The sequence below is a fragment of the Sander vitreus genome, chromosome 8, assembly GCF_031162955.1.
Source record: "Sander vitreus isolate 19-12246 chromosome 8, sanVit1, whole genome shotgun sequence".
In the NCBI taxonomy this organism is placed as follows: Eukaryota; Metazoa; Chordata; class Actinopteri; order Perciformes; family Percidae; genus Sander; species Sander vitreus.
In genome coordinates this window covers 18,831,689-18,848,011 of record NC_135862.1, presented here as the reverse complement: position 1 = coordinate 18,848,011, position 16,323 = coordinate 18,831,689, and the positions used below count along the sequence as shown (strand labels likewise).

The 16,323-nt window shown below is 41.3% G+C and overlaps 1 long non-coding RNA gene across 1 annotated transcript; it reads left to right on the top strand.

The window, feature by feature from the left end:
* Positions 1-10,283: 10,283 nt before the first annotated feature.
* Positions 10,284-14,956, top strand: LOC144522338 (uncharacterized). The gene is made up of 2 exons (XR_013502395.1): positions 10,284-10,580; positions 12,323-14,956. It is a non-coding gene; the product is annotated as an uncharacterized LOC144522338 (long non-coding RNA).
* Positions 14,957-16,323: the final 1,367 nt, after the last annotated feature.

The window sequence follows — 16,323 nt, the reverse complement described above, 5'->3', positions numbered from 1 at the left end:
AACAAGGGAGTGAAAACATTGTAATTTCCCCTTGCGGGATTAATAAAGTATACATTATGGGGGGGTGATGGCACAATGGATATGACACATGCCTTTGGTGTGTGAGACCAGGGTTTGAATCCCACTGCGATACATCAACCATGTGTCCTTGAGCAAGACACTTAACCCCTAGTTGCTCCAGAGGCGTGCGACCTCTGACATATATATAGCAATTGTAGGTCGCTTTGGATAAAAGCGTCAGCTAAATGACATGTAATGTAAATGTAAAGAATGGCCCCTTGTAAGTGTTATATTATTGGATAATTCTTATTTATGCATAATAACACGTCTATATATTTTTTAGAAAGTTTAATCTTTAAGTAAGCTTAAGTGATCACATGTGTTATAAGTCAGATAAATGAGTGTAAAACAGCATAAAATGTAAATACAAAAAGTAAAGTACAAAGTACAAATTATACTTAAGTGAAGTACTTTTTAAAGTGTGGTTAGTTACATTGCAGCTAAATCGAGAAATGATGTGTCTGTTAACATGTGAGTGTTTGTCTCATCTAATTTTAGGAACACCATGTCCTGGTCGATATGAAGAGGAAGTGAGCGTTTGCATGTATGTGTGGCTTTGTGTGGTGGCAGACATCCAGAGAGAGATGTTAGGTAAAAACTCCAATTTTGGCAATTTACATGCAAGAGATTAAATCAAAGAATTACATGCACTTTGTGTAGGTTGGGAAAGTTCTACAGCCATGGAAACTTGCTGAATGAACTGAGTATTGAATGGGTGTCAAGCTAAAAACAAGGCTGGTTCTATTAGTTAAACTTTTGACATTTTGGAGGTAAAGTTGCATGTGTCTGTGTGTCAAAAGTTTAAAGGTTTAACATTATTTTCAGTCTTACTGCATTAAGTCGACTCATTATGTTGCTTTGACATCGCATTAACTGAATTAGGTTTGTCAAAGCTTAAATTTTGCAAATCTAATTCATTTGAAAAGAAATTCAGAGGTAAGACTTGATCATTCTTATCTATGGATGTAAATACTGTATTTGTGCTGTAGCCTGAACTATTTTGCACTTCAGAATTTTAAGCATGCACACACAGGTGGGATAGTTTTTTCTTCATACATTTGCATTAATGTCACTAGGAATTATACTAGTATAAATATATATTCATATTTGTAAGTGGGATATATACAAGTAAGTGGGATTGTCTGGAATCTGGCAATATAATAACCATTATGGCGGGATACACTGGCTAAGCAATTTGCAAAAATGTCTGTGCTGACATAAATAGTTTACATGAGAATACATTATAATTTTGGCCCAAAGCTGGAGACCATGTAGTAATTTTTTTTGCAATTTCAAAACCGGATTACCCGGGAACCGCTTGTTGTACCGATGCATGTGTTGAGTGAAGAGTTTGTGAGATATTTCACAGAGAGTAATGGTGTGCAGAGATTTATGCAGAATGCAAATATAACATTTCATGTAAGTTCAATGTTAATTTCCTCGCAAACCTGGCACTAATATCATTGGAAAGCTTAGATTCTGGTTGAGGTGGTTGTGCCAGACTCACACCTTTGGCTGAGTCTCTATCTGTCAGAGGGAGAGCAGGTGTGCGGTTGTGAAGAAGTTGGTAATTTCATGGCGCAGATTAACACTTTAGCATGCACTATATCCGTGTCACGGTCTCATTAGGGGCTGAGCCCCCCTAAAGGTCTGATCCTAGAATCGCCCCTGCTGCTACTTCATAAGTACTCCACTACACCTCAGAGGGAAATGTTGTCATGTTTACTGCACTACATTTATCTGACAGCTTTTGCTTTATTGCTTCACGCTGGGCTTGTTTCTGCAACAGCTCATTGAGTATCGGATACAGTTAAAACTATTGAGGAAATATTTTCCTTTGACATTGGTCCAGTATTAAACGAGATTGCTGCAGTCGGCAACGGCGAAACAAGCTACAATATAAGTTAATGGACGTCATTTGTCCAGCTTGTATTTACGTTCATAAAAGTGCTCGTTTTGCCGCTGACAGGCTCAGATTAATATTCTAAGTGTCTGACAACATTATGGAAAGGATTTCTAAGGAGGTCGATATTTCTGTTAGAGTAAGATCCTTTTTTTAAAGATAAAAAGTCCGCAAAATTGCGTTCGCTAAACCCACCAGACTCCATGTAAATAAACAGTAATTTTAGCATCGTAAAATATGGACATTCTAGAACACATCTGAGTTCGGAGCAGCGCTTGCTCTAACTTGAGTTTGCGCGTGTAGGGTGCGCCACTCAGCGCGACTATATGTTTGGTCAATGTTTTCTTTCTTTAATTCCATTTTCGGGTCTGTCAGTCACAGTGAAAACCGGGGACATTTCCGGGAACAGGTCACCGAAACCGGGGACGTCTGGTCACCCTACTTCAAAAAGGACTTTATTGAAGCAGATGTCAAAGTGTTTGTTTTTCCCTTGCAGTTCACATCCCCATCCACTCGCTGTACAAGAAAGGCCAGGAAAGTAAAACAGAGGTGAAGCTGTGGACTGCAGACCTGGCGTCAAGTTCCTTCATTGGCCACAGAGGAAGCAGCGGCCAAACTCACCAGTGTTCTTCTGTGGCTTTTTGTGTTTATGCACAAGAGTGGTGCAACTTAAAGCTGCTCTGATAGTAATCAATATCAATAGTTTTAGCTATATTAGTGTCATGTCTTTTGTGATGGTAATATTCGTCTGTTGGTCTGCCACTAATGGCCCACACTGAAATATCTCAACTATTTAATGGATTGCCATGACATTTTCTACAGACATTCATGTTCCTCAGAGGATGAAATCTAGGCTTTGACTTTGATGATCCCCTCTGCAGCACTGTGGAGGTAGATCTGGCTATGCGAGACTAATGATCCCATGACTTTTAGTGGTACCATTAGGTCCACATTTCAGCTTGTGAGTGAAATGTCTTAAATAGCGCCATCATCAGGTAAAAAAAATATATTTTCCAATACTTTGGTTTATGATCAAATACCTGCAAGACAAATGGCATTCCTATCAGCCTCAGCTGTACTGTGTTTAATGCTAATTAACTAATGTTAGCATGCTAAAAACTAAGATGATAAACGTGCCTGCTAAACATAGCATTATGGGCATGTTAGCATGATGACATTAGCATTTAGCTCAAGTACAGCCTAGAGCTGCTAGCATGGCTGTAGCCTCTTAGACTCATATTAATAATGGATGAACTGAGTATGTATATTGTGAAAGGTGTCTTTGATAGTGATAAAACCACAGATAATTTTCACCTGCAGTGAAAAGTATCATTGTCTTAGTTTACACGCTCAACTTTACTGTTGTAGTTCACTCTTAAGAGCTCTGATATAATTATATATTTCGCTAGGAGTTAATGAAGGCAACAACAAAACTACAAGGAGAGAGAATAATAAAATTACATTCATCAGATGAATAAAAACATGACTGAATGCTAATGTTGCTCCATGTCTGCTGGATGTGTAAATAGGTGACTGTTTGCTTACATGTTTACCATTTACTTTATTTACATGTCAATGTTGTGTTTCTGCTGCCCCCAAATGGCCCAAAAACAATCACTTGCAGTAATGCAGGTTTAATAATAACTAAAATACTCATGTTCTGTCTCCTCTGTTGCTCAGGTGGTCCCCCTGCTCTCTTCCTGCTCTGAATGCCATCTCTCTTCACTGCTGGATATTTGGACATCCATGGTGATGGTGCAGATCACAAACAGGATCATCTGACCCTTCAGGTTGTAGTCAGAAACTCTCCATTTCTTCGGACGCTGTCGTCCATCAGGTGAGTGAACAGAGGAGGTGACTCTCACAAACTTCCTCCCCTCAAACGCCATGAAGTTGAAGTGATTCTGGGTGTTGGCCAGGGCCTGTATGTCGATCTGCTCTGGGTGGACTGGGGTCACCAGTAGTAACTGGCTGCTGTCTGGCTGCTGAGGCCTCCCCTTCCTCCTCGCTGCTTCAGCTGTTAGTGCTGAGGGTGGAATTATGTTCAGTTGGGAAGTTGAGCTGAATTGGCGCACATGTAACCTTTCCTTGCACCACTTTTGGTCAAAATGCTCATCATCTGTTCTAGGCCCACATTGGAGTGAAGGTAAGCAGACAGCCAAGGCTTTTATCTGGTCACGAGTCAGATCAGATAATCTGAGGTTAAACACTTCCATCTTGATGATCCTTCGTTTTGGCCATACATAATAACCACCTTTGAGTTTACGAAAACAAAGAAAATCCATTTGCCTAGTGTTGATTTAGTGTTAAAATGTAACACATTTTTATGACACATCACCCAACGAGTTTGGATTGTCTTTAAAATGTGCAGAGGATAGCATACCTGCAGTTTCATTTACTGACCTGTAAACAAGTTTCAAAAGATATCTTTCTTCTCTTTCAGTGAGAAATTGTTCAGAAGCTAAATCTGCCATTTTTCTCAGCTAAAACAGATTTGAAACTGTGCATATTCTAATGATGTATGTGGTAATTTGCATAAATACCACAACAGATCTAAACATTGGGTATAGCCAGGTGAAAATGTCTTGTTGAATCTTGTTGACATATAACAGTACAACACTTGTGTTAAGTTCTGAATGGAGCCCATTTAGGCTACCCATGAGCATTAATACATAGAGGCGGGAAGAAGTACTTTAAACCAGCCTTTATTAATTATTATTGCAGAGATGGGGTTTGGGGCTGGGTCTGTGGGACGTTTCTGGGGGATGAGTCTGAGGGAAGAACAGGAGACAAGGGTAAGGAGAATGCAGAAGACAAAACGTAGGTAAAATAAAAAGTGGCTGGATCAAACAATCAAATTATGTACACACCACTAGAGAATGGCTGGTTTAAAGTACTTCTTCCTGCCTCTATTTATTAATGCTCATGGGTAGCCTAAATGGGCTCCATTCAGACCTTAGCATTAAGTCTCTTATATGTCAACAAGATTCAACAAGACATTTTCACCTGGCTATACCCAATGTTTAGATCTGTTGTGGTATTTATGCAAATTAGCACATACATAATTAGATTATGCACCGTTTGCCCATGTTAGGGACCGTTCGGTATTTATGGAATGGACCACCGGAGGAAAATAGGGGAGGGTCATGTCTTTTTATTCTTTGTTGATGGGAGGGTCACCCAATTCTTTTTAGTCTAGGGGGGAGGGTCACCCAACTTTTGTATTCATGAGAACAGCAACATTTCAAAGTGGCTTGTTTGGTGCATATTTAGTTCAGTTTCAGTTCAGTTTTATTTATAGTATCAAATCATAACAAGAGTTATCTCGAGACTTTACAGATAGAGCAGGACTAGACCACACTCTATAATTTACAAAGCCCCAACAATTACAATAATTCCCTCAAGAGCAAGCATTAGCGGTAGCTATTGCGACAGTGGTGAGGAAAAACTCCCTTTCGGGAAGAAACCTCGGACAGACCCAGACTCTTGGTAGGCGGTGTCTGACAGTGCAGGTTGGGGGTGTGATGAACAGTGGTAGTAATAGTCACAATAAAGATAATGGAACAGTGACTACAATGGTAGTCGTAGTAGTTCATGTCATAGTAGGGCACAGCAGGGCGTTACGGGGTGTAATGTGGGACAGCACAGCATGGGTAGACACGGTAGGACACAGCAGGACGCAGCCGGACACTGCAGGGAATCGCAGAGCGTAGCAGGGTGTAGCAGGTCCCTAGCGACAGCTGCACCCAAGACCCAGGTCTTGGTGCCACCCTAATCCAAGGCGATATTCTGGGTGAAGAAGAAACATAAGGATTCCGGGGAGTAAACTCCCTAGAGCTAGGTTAGTAACAAGCATTTCTGGGAGAAGGATGCACATAAAAGGAACAAATGAAAAGAGAGATGAAAGAGCAGCTCATTGTGTCATAGGGAGGAAGGAAATTCCCCAGCAGTCTAGAATTATAATAGCATAACTAAGAGAGGCAGGCTAAAGAGAGGTGCCGGATCAGGCTTGAACTCTCCCCTGCCGGAACGGGCTGTACTTCCTGCCTCCCTCTACTCTCACTATATTATTGATTATATGATAGGTAAATCTGATGACTATGAGGAGAAGCAGAGGGAAGCTGGGGTGCTGTGTCTGTAGCTATACACCCTGCCCCGCCGGTCTAGGCATACGCTGCGACTCCTCACTCCCTAACTATAAGCATTCGGTTGGGGAGATTGTATTTGAGGAACGTTGTCGTTTGGCCGATCCAGGCAGTGTAGGCCACCGGACCGTCTGACTACTGCATCCCTCAGAAGCTTTCGCTGCGCGGTAGCAATTCTCTTCTGTGACGACGGCTGGTCAGTCGGCGTTGAAGGGGGGCGAGCCCGGCGAACCGCATCGGCCGCTACCGGTTCCGACTCCGGCAAGGATAACCGGTGTCGAGCAAGAAGATGGACGTTGGCAGGCGGCTGAGTCCCATGGCGCAGTATCCTGGGAGGCCGCCGGGAGAGATGAGATCCGGAGCGACTGATTATGAGCCACGTCCCTAACTATAAGCTTTATCAAAGAGGAGGGTTTTCAGTTTATTCTTAAATGTGGTGACGGGTGTCTGCCCCCCCCGAACCCAGACTGGGAGCTGGTTCCACAGGAGTGGAGCCTGGTAGTTGAAGGCTCTGGCTCCCATTCTACTTTTAGAGACTCTAGGAACCACTAGTAGCTCTGAGTTCTGGGAGCGCAGTGCTCTAATGGGACAATAAGGTACTAAGAGCTCTTCTAGATGTGATGGTGCTTGACCATTTAGAGCTTTGTAGGTCAGGAGAAGGATTTTAAATTCAATCCTGGATTTTACAGGAAGCCAATGCAGAGAAGCTAGTACAGGGGAAATATGGTCTCTTTTCTTAGTTCTTGTCAGAACACGTGCTGCAGCATTCTGGATCAGCTGGAGAGTCCTAAGGGACTTATTTGAGCATCCTGATAGTAAGGAATTACAGTAGTCCAGCCTGGAAGTAACGAATGCATGGACTAGTTTTTCAGCATCGTTTTTAGATAGGATGTTCCTGATTTTGGCAATGTTACGAAGATGGAAAAAGGCTGTTCTTGAGGTTTGTTTTAAGTGGGCGTCAAAGGATAAGTCTTGATCAAAAATAACTCCTAGATTTCTGACAGTAGTGGTGTAGGCCAGGGCAATGCCATCTAAGGTAGCTATATCTTTAGATAATGAAGTGCATTTATCCATGTAGCTCCATGTAGCTCTCTCAGTCTCGGCCCCTATCGCTAGCAGATAGGTCCCTCCCTATTTAGAGACCGTGGGATTTCCCAAACTGAATAAATCCCGCTCGCACATATAAACACAAAACTGCTTTGCTAGCTCCATCGTGTTGTAACTAAGACATCTGATGAAAAAATAATTTCATTCATTAGCATGATTGCCGTACTGTTTAGTTAAAAAACATCCAAAACACCGTACGAAAACACAACGGATCAGACGCAAGCTTTTATTTTGAAAAGTCAAAGCTTGCGGACTGCACCAAGCTGGGATGGCATGAGACAGGAGGTCTCCAGGCTGCAGCCATACCCGACTCAAATATCCTCTCAGTCCCGGTGATATTATATATAAACGACAGCCTTTTCAAGGCATTTGAGAAGGAAGGAGTGGTAGCATGCAAGCTCCCAAATTGACGCTCGTCTGAGAAATGGAGTTTTGGATAATGTTCAGCTTTGGCAGCTTTACCTATATGCTAAAATATACAATGACTGAGGAAGCCTAGTGACGAGTCTATAGCAACCAGTGTTGAATTTGTTATTACCCAGTGTGCTTTGCTGAATGGTCTCAATGTTTTATTGTTGTTTTTCATGTGAATACTTGTTTACTAGAGGAGTAACTTAGTATTTAAGTAATGCAGTAATGCAGGAAGTGTGCATTTAGTTTCCATGCTTATTGTGTTTCCACAACACTGTTAGTGAATAAATCTACTGAAATGGCCATCACACATAACATAACAGAGGAGTATGATGCGTAAGATGAGAATGCAGAGGTTTAGTCACATATGTCATGGCTGTATAAAAACAATAAGTATCTGTATGTCTTTGCCAAGCACAAACCAGTATAGAAGGCATCGATAAATTGTTGGGGAGGGTCATCCCTTTTTTCCATATCATTTTGGAGGGTCATCCAAAATGTATTGTTGGTGAAGGGAGGTTCAGGTCTATTTTGACTGAAGATCCCACAAAATAACTCACATTACTCTTACATAAAGAACACTGGCTGGCATCACATCACAACTTATTATCACATACATGTTACAAAATAAAGTCACATTGCTTCTTTGAAAGGAAACTTTTCATCTCTTCAGCTGTTGGTGTGGGAGGTGTGCATTTGGCCTTGCTGGAACAACAAAACAATTCTATGAACCTGCAGGGTTGCACGTACATTATATTAATCATTACTTTGGGTACTGAAACATAAAGATCCAAACATCAGATTCTTTACAGTATCACCAGTACTGTATGTACCGTATGCAAGTTTATATCTGCTGCATTTAGCTACTTTCAAAGGCTTTGAGTTTGTCGTTATGCAATCCTGTTCTTTCTTTGGTGGTGCTATAGTGACTGTTACCTAGGACGCATCTGAAGCCTGCAGACGACTTGAGTAGTGTTGTTTCATAACACTGCTTGTTTTTTTGTGAATTTCTCTTATCGCCTTGTTGCCTGCTGAACCCGATGGAGAGTGTGACGTATTATTACCCCAACAATCCCACAGGGCACAGGTCATTTACACAGTAGGTGCAAGAAAATGCATTTGTTATGCACACGGACATACAGTAACCAGGACTTTGTTACCTTTGGACAGAGCTGGTCCCTTTGTTGAATGTCTTTGTGCTAAGCTAAACTAAGCTAACCAGCCGCTGGTTGTACACATGTTAACTGACTGTGAAGTTAAACTAAGCTTTTGACAGTTCAGCAGAGTTGATATAGCTCATGTCTATATGCTGGTTGTTTGCTGGTTGTTACCTTTTGCAGTGTTACACAAACAGAGAAGAAGAAGAAGGTGCATTAGAATGAAGAAAGAACAGATATTTTCAGTCTCTTTGGGTTTTTATAGCAGAGCTGACCTCGGGTGAAGGATTGGGCGAGGATGGTCAGGATGTTGGGTAGCGGGCGGAGGCTGGCTGCGGCACTGTGGACATGTAGAGAGGCATTCCTTGCGATGCTGCGGCTGTGGATTCACACACAGCTGGAAGTATGCATTAAAGTGAAAGAGAGGAGGGTGGGAGGTCAGAGGAGGAGAGACAAGTAGCAGGTACACAGCGCTGTAGAATGAAGATGAAGATGCTGGATGACTGACAGCAGGATCAAAGAGGAGGGGTGTTTGGGGGTGTGACTCAGTCCTCATAGCCACTTCCTTTGGCATCTTCAGGATGGACAGATGAAAGGAGGAGAGGGAGTGACTCATCATGTGGTGGGCTTGCTCACCATATAGGAACGGATACTGGGAAAGGAAGCACGTGTGTCTGGGGGATGGGTAGCTGGGCTAATATGCATGTGTATGAGTGTTTGGTGTTTGACAGAGGCACAATTATTCCATTTCCCGTAACAGCAGAGGAATGCAGGGTGAGATTCCTGCTCTGTGAGTCGTGCCCTCTCACCTGCCATCACCATATGGATACTATTTCAGCCTTCCCTTTCCCCCCTCGACCGGGGAATTCCCCAGTGTGTTTGCTTTTACTCATGGAGGAAGTTACAGAGTTTGTATAAGCTGTGTTGTTCTGTTAATAATTGAATACAAGTTGCAGCTTAGTTTATACACAATTTATTGCGCTCATTTAAATGAGGTCAGAAGTCTAATCTAGTCATCATAAATGAGGGGAAACAAGAAAAATGCTACTAATTTTACAGCATTTTAGAGCTGGTTACTAACAAGCATGGAGGAAATAAATCTGGAGCATTATGTGGATGCAGCGTGTCAATGGAGTAAATTGCTTGTTTGCGTTGGTGAGAGAGAGAGGATGCTTTGTCATGCTGGGTGTGTAATGTTTGTGTGTGTCTTTGAGAGAGTAAGCTTAAGAAGCTACTGCACCTTTTATTTCCTGTATGGTTAATTATCTTATGTTTCTAAGGCTTACAAAACAATAAGATATTCACTGTTTACATCATTATACCTTACTGAAAATATTAATACAGGGCGGTTTATCTACGTGCGTGTGTGTGTGTGTGTGTGTGTGTGTGTGTGTGTGTGTGTGTGTGTGTGTGTGTGTGTGTGTGTGTGTGTGTGTGTGTGTGTGTGTGTGTGTGTGTGTGTGTATGTGTATGTGTGTGTGTGTGTGTGTGTGTGTGTGTGAGCCCATGGTGACTCACAGTTACAATAATGACTCTGGCAGAGCAGTTGGATGAACAGCTCACGCTGACTGTAAAAGAGAGAGAGGAGAGGGGGCTGTGTTCTCCCTGGCATCTCCAGCTCATAACTCTTCTGCCACTCAGTCACATAGAAACACACATTCATACAGCCTGAAGACAACCCTGAGGACTACAGCACCAAGTTCAGTATAATACACTTTAGACCGAGCAGGGAGTGTGAAAACGCCTCCAGGGAGAAAATAAGGCTTTGTGTGGTAGGTGACGAATCTTTTGCAACAGGTTAGTGTTTGTGTTTCTCGCTGTGCTTATGTATGTGCTCATTTATTTGGGTTATTCTGTGTTATAAAGACAAAGATGATGATGTTGTTACTTACACTCCTACTGTTTCATAACGTGCATAATTTTATGGGGTTTTACGGAAAATGATGTAGCAGTTTCACTTTCAGTCTATTTCAGTCTACAGTCACCTGTAGCCATGTTGCATGACTGATTTCTATCATGATTTGAAAAACTTGTTGGGCTTTAAAGGTATTTTTCTTGAGTAGTATTTACTAGAAAAAAAAGATGAACATGTTTGTGTTGATGGTGGTAGGAAATTAATCAGTGATCTTTAAAGAAGATCCAGCATTGAGGTTTCTTCTAGATTACTATCTAGTATTAGATGTAGCCCTGCTGTCTCTTCTCAGAGAAACATTTTCTCTCTGTAATCTGCACTCAGAAAAATGTGATGCCATTTAGTAAATCTGTGAGATTGATTTTCAAGGCTTGACATCCTTCCTTTATACTAAATTATCTTGGGTATATGTGTGTCCGTACGGCACTTTCTGTCTATATTTTTGCTTTCTTGCTCTCATATCTTAATGTTGAATATGTGAGTGCCAGGTGACCACACCTGGATCCCGTCCTACTGCTGCAAGTGTTTGTGTATAGATACAGAGTATATATGGCTTCAGTACAGTCATTTAAATCCTGCGTTTGATGAAGTCTTCCTTGTCACTGATCTCAGGTAAGACAATAAAGGTCCAAATTAATTAACGGCAGTCTGGCAGGTCTCTAAAATCCCCTGGTTGCTCATCCGCCAACAACAAATATGTAAATAATTTATTACCATATTTTGACAAAAGTAATTCAGTTTCTGCTTCTCTTACGCACTCATCTTCATACATAACCATCACCGTGTTGAGACAGATACATGATTTCATGATCAGGAGACTGGTGCCGCTGCCTCTTCAAAAAGAAAAGCCCAGAAAATATTTCCTATGACTCATCCGTCACAAGGTTGATTGGTTTGCGTAAAGGAAGCAAAGTTGTTGTGTTGGCACATGACTCACATCTCAGTTTAAGTGATGACATCATAGACTGTACGTGGACAACAAGGTGGATTGACTAATCTTTAGTTCAGTGTTGTATAGTTAAAGACAGTTGGGGATGGGTTTCCTCCATGTGGCCAAATGTCCAAAGCCTAACAGCGTCCTGTAGATTCATACGTCTCTTAAAGCAATAGTTAGAGATTTTAAGAAAATTGCTTATTCGCTTTCTTATCGAGAGTTTGATGAGAAAATTGATACCACTGTTCATTCAATATGAAGCTGCAGCCAGCAGCCAGTTAGCTTAGCTTAGCATAGACCGAAAAGCACCTCTTATGTTCACTAAAACCACAACTTGTCGTTTTTATGTTTTACTACAATACTTTATAACAAATTTTTTTTTATAGATTAAATAAACACGATATAATGTGTTAATTTGAGAGCTTCAGACGGAGCCAGGCTAGCTGTTTACAGTCTTTATGCTAAGCTAAGCTGCTGGCCTTAGCTTCATATTTAACGGCCATGAGAGCCATATCAAATTTTCGGCAAAAAAGTGAATAAGGGTATTTCCCAAAATGTTAGCTAATATGTGTCTACATTTCACATAAGTATTGGTAGTAGATCATCTCCACCAGACTAGTGTTTCCCTCACGTGCTGAACTTTAAACTGTTCTAATGCATCAGGAACCTAAATGTCAATTCTGCTTTGTTTAGGTCAACAAGCATCCATGTTCAAGTCATGATGAATAGGGAACCTTTCTACTAGATTCACTCCTTCCTCCCCTCCCCTTCCTCATCTCGCTGCCTCATGAGCACATGATTACACATATTCATGGGGTTATACCTTCCGCCATGAAGGATAATTGCTCTGCTTGCCCTAGGCGTGAACTCACTTAAGCATGCTGAGGAGCATTCAGTCCAGTAAGATCATGAAGCTGCAACGAGAGACGCACCACCTTCAATAAGAGCTCAAGGGAATGATACGTTACAAACATCATATCTTCCACCTCCAAAAGTCTCCACTGACAACTGCTCTTCATATCCAACTGACTCACTCTGAATTCTTGGACACTTGTGGACTCCAGACAAAAATATTGGGAAGATACATTGATAACTCTGGATGCCTCCTGGGGTCTCTCTCATTTAGCTGTGGCTCAGTCATCGTCCCAGTTTGTTGATGCAGAGCATTTACCATCAAACCCAGAGGAGGGTAGAATTTAATTTCCTTTCACTTAACTCATCCAGGTTTGTTTTAGTGGGACGTGGCAAATACAGTATTGTACTGCAACAAATCTCTTTGAATCAAGCCATGGTTCATCCTGTATCTTCTTGTCTCTGCATGTTGTTTTTATATTTATTTAGATTTGGCCCATGAACATAGTAGGAAGGAAGGGGAAGAGGAGGTGTGATGAACCCCTTCAGCTACTGTTCAAATGAAGCCATCTGGGAACAAACATGAGTCATAGCATTATTATTAGACCTGCTAGACTTAATACATTTATGCTGCAAATTTAATGTCAACAATATTTCTATAGCTCAGACCTGATTATTCAACCATAAAGCATGTTTTTATCCACTTCTCGCTTTCTGCTGCTGTTTCTTTGCAATGCCTGTTGTTTTCTGTCACATTTCTATTTTTTTTCTTCATATTAAGGCAGTAATTAACACCTTTTACATCCTTTTGTATTTAACCTTATATGCTAACCTGACTGAATGGACAATTTGTCCTTGTAAGATGATGATATATGCCCTGACATGAGAGGGGAAGCACTAGGTGTCCACCCTGCTTCTGCATCAATTCATACTCAGTTTGCCCTTTTCTCCAGCACCTTCTACTATCAAAGGACTAGCTTGAGTGTTTGGAAAACATGCTTGTTCACCTTTTTTCCAAGAGTTAACGGGGAAGATCGATACCACTTTTATTTCTGTCTGTTAAACATGAAGCTAAGCTAAAGCCAAAAGCAGCTTAGCTTAGCATAAAGACTGGATACAGGGACAGCTAGCTTGTCTTCCAGCACCTCTAAAGCTAAATGACATGGCCCTTAATGTATGTAATGAAATGCATACAAAAATATATTTGAAGTGATATTTTACCAAGACATCCGTATCAATATATCAAAGACACATGCGGTGATTATGTCATACAACTGCTGAATTAGGATACTGGCACCTTTTTTGGTCCAATTCAAGCACTGGAACACATCCCCCCATAAAACCACAATGTCGATTTCACACTTTGAATTTTGTATGAATTGTGTTCATCAGTGAGCTTTGGTGCAGTGGAGGTGCTACCTCAGACAGAGCCAGGCTAGCTGTTTCCATTCTTAATGCTAAACTAAGCTAACCAGCTGCTGGCTGGCTATGTCATATTTAACATACAATCATGAAAGTGGTATCAATCTTCTCATATTATTCAAAGCATGGTATTTTTTCCAAAATGTCAAACTACTCCTTAATAACACCCTTATTAATGTTAAAATATCATCTCAGAAGTAGTGTCAGTCTGAAACTTGTTATGGCGTTTTTACTGTAATGTGTGTGTGTGTGTGTGTGTGTGTGTGTGTGTGTGTGTGTGTGTGTGTGTGTGTGTGTGTGTGTGTGTGTTAAGTTTAGTCACTTTAGGTGGAGTAACAGGAGACGTGCAGGGGTTTCCTCCAAGCTTGTCTCTACAAAAACATCCCTTTGAACTTCATGAGGTCCACTTGGTCACTGTTTTGGCTCTGTTTTTTTTTATTTGGCTCTGGTTTTCAATGTAACCACACCCTCTGCTGTTCGTTTGTAGAATCAATGGGCCATCGTGCAGCGAGAGGCAGCCTCCCTCTACAAACAACAACAGCTACATTTGATCTACACTGCATCCAACTAGCAGCAGGAGGCTTACCAGTCCATACAGTATAACACAATATCAAAGGATGTCTTTTTCTGTATCCACCTTGTCTTGTATTGAATGTTTAAGCACAATGCACTTGTCTATAAAATCAGAAGACTGCACTCAGAAACTGATTTCATTTGGTGACGTAGATGTTTGTACCCAGTCTCTAGCACCATATGAAAACAGTGTTCTGGGTGGTGGTATATCAGCATGTGAGCACAATTTCTCTCCACACACGTATGTTTTATGGAACAATCAACATGTACACAGAAATAATACCCTATTTCTTAAGGACTGGTAAGACCAAGGTGTTGTGTTCATTTGTTAACTTCTAAATGAGAGGGGGGGACCTAGCTACCTATGAAGAGTTTATCCATCACAGAGGATTGGACATTTCTCGAGCTCAACATTCCAGAATACTTCAAAGTATATCCACTAATTTGCTGACTCTCATTAAAGCGTAATTGTCATATGAACCTTTTGTTGGGATGATTCAAATTGGGGCTGGGTGGAAAGGTTCTCGAGGAACGTTCTTGTAACAATGCTCATATCAGAAGTGTTATTACTTCTATTGAGAGTCAGAGTCCTATTTCCTTTTATCATTGAAAAGTAATGTTTCCTGACATTAGCAGGGATGTTTGGATTGAATTCAATAGATTGTTTTGTCCCCAATAAGGTTAAAGAAACTCAACATTAAAATTTTACATATTTTACACAAATTTTACACAGATATTGTCCATGCAATGAATGTATTCTAGCCTTTTCTCAGTATCAAGAGTTTCTCATTGAAAGACTCTCAGGCGGCTTTTGGGAAAGAGAGGTTATGATAGATTTACATTCATTTCATCTCTCCTCCTTGACTTGGCTAGATCTGAACTGAAATTTAAAATTTCATAAGTTCCCATTTAACACAATATTTGTTCTCAGTTTTAGCTTCAATTACAGTATTGGTGAAATCTTTTCTTTAATTCAGCTTTTTACAGCTTCATGTTGTAAAACGGAACTATTTAACTTCCAGTATGAAGTATGGACACGACAAGAGGAGGGGAACAGAGAGATATGACTATGAATAGCTTTGTGATCTGTAAAGTAGCCAAATGTGTGCTGTTGAATTCGCTGTACGTTTTTTGGAAACCAGCCAATAATCAATTCTGGATTGAAAGGATCTTGTATTATTAGACAAAGTGTATACTCTATCATTGGGGTACAATTCTCTCCAAATATCCATCAAATCAAATCTTTGCATTAAAAGTTTTAAACAAGCACATACATTGTTATTTTGCCTTGATGGCCATCTGTCAATTACATTATCAAGAGCAATGTTAAAGTCACCTCCAATTAAAAGGAAGGCATCAAGGTATTTGCCTGACCATAATATTACATTATTGTAGCTAGTGTCAAGCAAGTTCAAGATTTAAGAGGTTCATTGTCATATGAAATGGGTTTCCTCAGGAGGGTAGCTGGCGTCTCCCTTAGAGATAGGGTGAGAAGCTCAGTTATCCGTGAGGAGCTCGGAGTAGAGCCGCTGCTCCTTTGCGTCGAAAGGAGCCAGTTGAGGTGGTTCGGGCATCTGGTAAGGATGCCCCCTGGGCGCCTCCCTAGGGAGGTGTTCCAGGCACGTCCAGCTGGGAGGAGGCCTCGGGGGAGACCCAGGACTAGGTGGAGGGATTATATCTCTAACCTGGCCTGGGAACGCCCCCCAGTCGGAGCTGGTTAATGTGGCTTGGGAAAGGGAAGTTTGGGGTCCCCTGCTGGAGCTGCTACCCCCGCGACCCGACCCCAGATAAGCGGATGAAGATGGATGGATGGATTGTCATATGCACAGTAAAGACAACTTACACCA